At 35.3% G+C, this 8144-nt stretch overlaps 1 pseudogene; it reads right to left on the bottom strand.

Moving 5' to 3' along the window:
• Window positions 1-7002: 7002 nt before the first annotated feature.
• Window positions 7003-7742, bottom strand: LOC128126692 (diamine oxidase [copper-containing] 1, peroxisomal-like; annotated as a pseudogene).
• Between the last annotated feature and the right edge of the window lie 402 nt (window positions 7743-8144).

Genomic DNA, 8144 nt, shown 5'->3' with positions numbered 1-8144 from the left:
GAACATAGTTTTGGAATAGGCGCATAAGTCTCGCTTTTCGATACACCCGGGAGGCGCCAAGATGTATCGGGATTTGAGACTAAGTTACGGGTGGTCGTGTATGAAGAGGGAGATAGCTTGGTACGTTGAGAGGTGCTTGACCTGTAGGATGGTCAAGGCCGAGCACTAGAGGCCGCATGGCAAGCCGCAACATTTAGAGGTTCCCATGTGGAAGTAGGAACATATCACCATGGATTTTATCACCAAGCTATGAAATACTGCCAAGGGATTTGATGCTATCTGGTTCATCGTGGATCGACTGACCAAGAGCGCCCACTTGCTGGCCATCGAGGAGAGTTCCTTGGCTAAAAAGTTGGCTAATGTGTATGTTTGAGAGATTGTTACTCATTATGGGGTTCTAGTCTCCATTGTCTTAGACCGAGATGTTCAGTTCACTTCCCAATTATGGCAGAAGTTCCACGAGGAACTGGGTATGAGAATACGTTTCAGCACTGCTTATCATCTGCAGACTGACAGCCAGAGTGAGCGGACCATCCAGACACTCGAGGATATGTTGCAGGTATGTGTCATAGATTTTGGTGGGAGCTAGGATTCCTACCTACCTATTACATAGTTTTCCTAAAACAATAACTACCACTCTATCATTGGTGCACTGCCTTATGAGCTTCTGTATGGTCGGGGACGTCGTACCCCAGTTTGTTAGGGGAGGTTGGTCAAGGCGTCATGGGGAGGACTGAGGTAATCCTCCAGGCCATGAAGCTTATCCAACATACTAGGCAGAGATTGCAGACAGCTCAAAGTCATCAAAAGAGTTATGCCGACCGACATTAATCTGATTTGGAATTTCAGGTTGGCGATATGGTGCTACTGAAGGTCTCACTCTGGAAGGGAGTGAAACACTTCAGGAAGAGGGGGGAAATTGAGCTCCCAGTATATTGGGCCATTTCGGGTGGTTTCCAGGATTAGCAAGGTAGATTATAGGTTAGATCTTCTCGAGGAGCTCAGTCAGATCCACAACACTTTCCAAGTTTCATAGTTGCGGAAATGCGTGTTGGACGAGTACGTTGCGGTCCCTTTGGATGATATTCAGGCTGATGAGTTCCTGAATTATACTGAGCTACTGGTAGTGATATTAGAGAGAAAGATAAAGGTCATACGCAACAAGGAGATACCTTTGGTAAAGGTTCAGTGGCAACATCGTATGGGCCCGGAGTGGACCTAGGATTCGGAGGCGTAGATGCGGGAGCATTATCCCGAGTTATTCGCGATATCTAACTTCGAGGATGAATTCTAGTTCAAGTGGGGGAGAATTGTAACATCCCGATGATGAGCTATTTTCAATTCCAACCCTAAGTATGAAAGAATATTGCATTTGGACCCTTGGGATTGAAAATGATTGCAAGAATGACCCATAGTGGCATTTTGGTGATTTTAGACAAAGGAGTACTATGTTGGGCGTACGTGTGTATGCAGGGCGTACGTGAGAAATCTGTTGGATTAGTGTCTAAGTCCATAACTATTTTGGTATGTACTTGACCCGATGGTGCATGGTCCTTTTGGGTTGCCTTCACCAAAGCAACTTGATAGGATGAATTATGGAGAAAGAGGATTAATTATGATTTATTAATATATTATGAGAATAATATATTAAAGGAGAAATCATATTGTTTAATTAATATTAGTCAAGAATTAATAAGAATTAAGTTTGTGGCTAAAAGACATTAATTAAACTTAAGGGACTAGAACTGTCAATTGTGTGATAGTTGAATATTGGGCTAATGGACTCCATATTAGAGGGGTGGACGAATTCTATGGGGAAACCCATTAGAAATTGTCCTAGGCCTCTAAGGAGGGAGTCCATGGGTTGCTTAGGGCTTAAGCATCCAAATTAGGGTTTCCTTGTTAGATAACCCTAATAGCCTCACTATTTAAAGGACCCTTGAGACTCAAAAACGTGGTGAAATTGTCCCTTAGGGTTTCCACACGTTTTGGGCAGCCTCTTCTCTCCTTATCTTTCATCCTCTTGCTCTTGGTGTTTGTGAACCATTAGAGGAGTGAAATTTGTGACTCTAAGCTTTCTAAAGTCATTACAAGGAGGATTTGAGATTGGTATTGCTACATAACAATCAAGGTAAGGTCTAAAACCCTTTCACATGTTAGTATGATTAATTGTATGCTAGAACTAGGGTTTAAAGTCTTGGATGAATAGCATGTACAATAGAGAAACCTAGATCCAAGCATTAGGGTTTGCATGAGCACATAGGATGTTTTTATGGCTAAAACCCATCAGTGGTTTCAAAGCCTGGTTGGTTTCTATTGTATTGATGCCTTTGTTATTTTTTCAAGCTTCAAAAATCAATTTTTGGTCCCCTGTCTGATGAACTCGGCGAGTTACAATGTGGACTCGGCGAGTAGCTCCAACTCGGCGAGTCCATAGAGGAACTCGGCGAGTTCGAGCATCAGAAGGAGGCAGTTTCGGGATTTCTTGCTGTTTTACTCATGGATACTTGCCTTATCTGTTTTAGGTCATTAAAATCTTATTTTAAACATATTTTTGAGTATATCCTTGATTAAACAAAAGATAATTACCAATTGATTAGAAAATAACTTCCTTAATTTGATTAAAGTTTGATTATTTGTATTAATTGGGTAACTTATCTTGCAAGAAATTGATTTTAGGTCAAATTTAGATAATCATTAAATTAATTGTTTAATTTAAATTATTTCCTATTTGATCCTTTGTGTTTTGAAAAGTTTCAAACTTTCCCTCAAGTTTTGGAATTTAAAAGTTGATTAAAAGTTTAATTTATAAATGTTAAATTCTAAAACCCTAGTATTGTTTTGAAAAGTTCAATTCTCACCCTTATGGTTTTATTAATTAATTGAAGTGTATAATTAAAGGAGGTTTAATAAATCCATAAAGTTTTGGTTCACAATTTAATTAAATTAAAAGTATAATTGTTAAATTTGACCACCTAATATTTTAAAAGTGTAAAATACACCCTATACTATATATATCATTAAAAGTCTAACATTATATATATGTATGAGTAAAAGTCAGTCTTACCATTAGTAGGCCTCATTCACGAAGCTGGTCTATAAGGGGTATTTAAGGAAATTCCCTATAAAATGGCGACTGAATGGGTATCCACTCTTACCCACTGCACTCTTGACTAGTGGAGGGTGTTGGATTAGTGTCTAAGTCCGTAACTATTTTGGTATGTACTTGACCCGATGGTGCATGGTCCTTTTGGGTTGCCTTCACCAAAGCAACTTGATAGGATGAATTATGGAGAGAAAGGATTAAATATGATTTATTAATATATTATGGGAATGATATATTAAAGGAGAAATCATCACTACAAGAAAAAAGGCCTTTTATGACGCTCATTGCGCGTCGTAAATGGCTCAGACGACGCGCAAATGCGTGTCAAGGAAGGCCATGTCATAAAGATAGACGACGCGCATTTGCGCGTCGTCTAGAGACGACGCGCATTTACGACGCGCATTTACGACACGCATTTACGACGCGCGGTTACGACACGCAATGCGTATCAAGGAAGGCCCTGTCATAAAGGAAGACGACACGCATTCGCGTGTCGTAACCTTACGACGCGCGTGTTAATGACACGCAATGCGTATCAAGAAAGCCCCTGTCAAGAAAGGCCATGTCATAAATGAAGATGACACACATTTTTGCGTATCGTAAATTTAAATGTTTAAAAAAAATATATTCATATATTTATTAATTTTTAAATTAAATTTACTTTTACTGTCTCATAATAGAAATAAAATACCATATAAAAAATACAATCCATTGCATAAAATTTAATGTCATACAATTCTATTTCTTACAATATATAAATTTACATTCATCTAATCTACTCTGTGTTGTATACTAACAATTGAAATGAAGAATGCAACACTTGCATTTGCAGCATCTTATCTCTTTCAGCTTGAGCTTTCTTTTCCTCTTCTAATTCCTGAGCTATTCGCTTTCATCAACCCTGTAAACACAACATAAAATCACTTGTCATTTTCATTCTACTTTTAAATTAATTCTTATTGGGACATTCTACTTTTAAACCTACCAAATGAGAACAACTAACTAAATGAGAACAATGACACCTTTAAAAGAAGTGTGCATCACCTTTAAAACAAGTGAACAACTGTTTCAAAACATAGTAAAAGAAATCAATTAAGAAGAAAAAAAAAGTGTGCATCACCTTTAAAAATGTCAGCAGTGAAGTTAATGGATTCTGAAGAAGAAAAATTTGTTCCACTAAATGGTCTAAACCCACGTATATCAAAATTTAATGTCATCATAATGTAAGGAACTGCAACATGAGTTGACTTCATTTTAGTTTATGTCACAAAAATGAGGAGGGAGGATAGGTTGTTCACCCAAATTCATGGCAAGACAGCTGGTGAAAAGGAAATCCGAGAAAGTAGTCACAATGAACAGATGCTTGATCTTCCGCAGGTCCATGCCAACTAACTTCATTCGTCACTTTCAAATGGCCTAGATCAATTTCCAAGAAACTGCATCCATGAAAAAAACACTGAGAAACCATTTTCAAAAGATGTTTATGGAAAGAGCCACACAGTGGTTGTATACACGTGCTTTAAAGCCTTACAGTGGCTATATACACGTGCTTTAAAGCCTTCTTGACCTGATCTGGTCTTGCAGAATAGACTGAACCACACTTTCACTTTTAAATTCATGAAATTTCCAACATTTTGTATATAATTGAAATATTTAATTTATGCAAGATAATATCTGAGTTGATTATATACATACCATGCCAGATTCTTGGCACATTTGGAGCAACTGATGACAAAAACTGTGAGTAGCACCATCTGGAATAATTCTTGAGAAGTTGATACAAGCCCAGTAATTAACAACACTTCCATTTATAACTTTCTGTGTCATGAAAATAGTATAATATTAATTATATTATAAACAATTGAAATGTTATTATCCTAAGGTTTGTACACTTCCTTCTTTATTTGATAATTGGCAGCTTCCAAAAACACAATCACTAAACCCCAGCCAAAAAAGTTAGGGAGAATTCTGTATATAACCTTATTAAACGTTTAAATATCATATTTGCCCGACCTAAACTCTAAATATCATATTTTCCATTATTAATGTTTTAAAATATCTAATTTGTCCAAATCTATTTTTTAAATATTTTTTATTATTTGGTAATCCTTTTTTACATTTTAAAATCATTAAAATCTAAAAAATAACTAAATAGACAACAATACCCTTACCTTCTAAATCACATGAATCCATTTACCAGCTGTGATGTGCAAAGAACCATAAAATCTGAACTCGCATAGAAAACTCAGTCAAAACCATCCGATAAATCATTCAAATCTACAACTAGAACTAGATAAATCAAGACAAAAAGCCACTATGTGAGTTTTTACCTGGGTGGGTGCATTTTGTCCCCTGCTGCTACCACCACCAACCTGGGTATAAAAAAAATTCAACTGAATCAAACAGTAAACAACCCCAGTGAAAAGAATTGAGTTATATACCAATTTGTTTACATCTAAAGGAATTATTATAGAGACTTATACTAAAGTATTACCTACAAAGTATTGAAAAGGTATTCTAATTGCTCCATGTATCTCTTCCTGTCAACAGTAGGAATTTTATTCACCGAAACACATTTGGCATTTGATAGCAAATAACTCAATTTCCTTGGTTTTATATGGTTATCATTGCTATCTAAGTGCAATAAACAACCTGACAAAGATATTATCTTAAATTGACCTTAACACCACTGTATGGTAACCTGCGGTTTAAATGAAAATTAGAAGTGCAGAACCAAAATTAAGTCTTTTCTTTGGAGTATTAACCTAATCGAATGACATATATGTAAAAGGCATTGTGAAGATACTACATGGTTTCAAGAATTCAATATTGTAGACGCATAAGTGTTGATTCAGTTGCCAAAAAAAGAAGGGGATATATGGAAAGGGAATAATTACCTGGTGCTTATTAACAATTACAAGAAGGAAGCGATGAAAGGCAAAAAGGAAGATGTCTAGAGGCGAACGTCCACAGGTGATCATGAGGAAGAGTGGAAGACGAATTGAGGAAAACAACCAAAGCATAAAACCTCGCCGGAAAGATTCCTACAATTTTAAAAGGAAGGGTATTATGGTCCATTAAGTTATTATTTTCAATTATAGTGATTTTAAATTGTAAAAATGGTTTATTAAATAATAAAAACTATTTAAAAAACATATTTGGACAAATTTTATATTTTAAAACATTAAGAAGGACAAATATGATATCTAAAGTTTAGGTTGGGCAAATGTGGAAGATTCATGATGGTAGTTTTAAGTTGACACTTGTCTAATGCCTGGAAATCCATTAGAATAACCATGTTAAGTTGACATTTTTTTATTTTTAAATATTGTTATTTAAAAAAAAGTAAACATTTCACCTAAAAAATTATACTATAAGGATAAAAAACCAAACCTGGATGTTGTAACCCTTTCTGGATATAACTTCGGTGACCAGGTTGAGAACTCCAGGAGCATTATTGACAAGAATGTTCATAGTGTGAGACTTATGACCAGTTAACTGTTTTATTAATATTAAATCTCAGTTATATATAGCCCATAAACTATTTGCTAAATAATGATTGATAAGACATTAATGAAAAATGAGAAATTGACGCATATCTTACATCTTCTTCATAAAGCACACCCCAATGGGGGTCAAGGACTTAATTCATTAAGAACCTATTGTAGTACTCCACATGATAAACTTAGCCCAAACAGAAAGAATGGCTAATCTTTTCTACAAATACTTTTTCTAGTAAAGAAAAACAAACCTTAAACCAATATTCTTACTTGCATACAAAAACAACAACTCCCAAAAGAATGAGGTAAGCAGGAGGTAAGATGTACACAAATAGTGAAAGAAGATACTAGAAGTAAATCAGGCAAAGCTTACATGGGAAGGTTGAGTCCAGATAGTTATTCTCCCATGAAAGTTAGCAATTTTTCGGTCCTATTCACCGTTCGTGTATTTCTCACCTGGATATTTTTGGAATTCATTCAAATAAAAATTACAAAAAGAAAAAAAGTTTGAAAATATGGAATCCATGTAATTTAAATATAAATAGACTTACGATCCAATGGCGAGCAGATAACGGATTACAATCCCGCATTGCTTGTGATTCAGTGTTTCTTGTGTGTAGAATGTGTTGTTGTGAACGTTGTCTTTTCCTGGTTCTTCAACTTTAACATCAGCTTCAACCTAAAAATACAAAAAACACAACAGATGCTTGTGTCATATATAAGACTATTAAATGGTCTCAGTTTTCTTTAAAAAGAATAATAGGTAAAATTCCAAACCTGAGTGTATGCTTCTCCAGGCTTACAATCAACTGCCATGTCCATTCTAGCAACAAAAAAATGTTGGTGAACTGGTGCATATAGTCCTGGTGCAATTGTAGTCCCATATTTTCTAACTTCTCCTAGTTGTAATGCTCCTCAGCTTAAGATTCCAGTAAGTTTAACTTCAGCTTCAATCTTTCCATCCTGCAATTAAAAAAACAAAGCAGCGTTACTTATAATGTATATATATAAACTGTTAGTTTCTTTTTTTATTGAAATAGTTATAAATAAAGTGACATGGTACCTGGCAAGGCACGAGGGCAAGATGAAGGTGAGCATTCAATAAATTGAACTGAATCACGTGGAGAATCTGGCATAGTTATTCAATCAAAAAAAGTCATGACTTAGAATAAAGATATACCACAAGGAACACTTTAAAGAACTTTTAATCATTTGGTGAGCATATTGCCAAGGAAAAATTAATGCAGTTGTTACAGGGTTAAAAACTATAAATGAGACAAAAGCACAAGGACCAAAACTATTGCAACATGTTACATGGACTAAAACTATTAGAGTGACAAAAACTGTACAAGGACCCAAACTGTAGGAAAAAAACTATAGAAAATTAAAGCTAGCTATAGATAGTTTAACTGTAATGTCTGTTAGTGAACTAAGTAGAAAAAAAACAGAAAAACATACAATTGTTCTTTAATAAAAAAATCATAGCTATCTAACCTCTCACGGAGTGGATTCCACTTTTTCCCCTGGTAATAAAATTC

Source organism: Lactuca sativa, chromosome 6 (assembly GCF_002870075.4).
Source record: "Lactuca sativa cultivar Salinas chromosome 6, Lsat_Salinas_v11, whole genome shotgun sequence".
Classification (NCBI taxonomy): Eukaryota; Viridiplantae; Streptophyta; class Magnoliopsida; order Asterales; family Asteraceae; genus Lactuca; species Lactuca sativa.
This window is presented reverse-complemented; position numbering and strand designations above follow the sequence as displayed.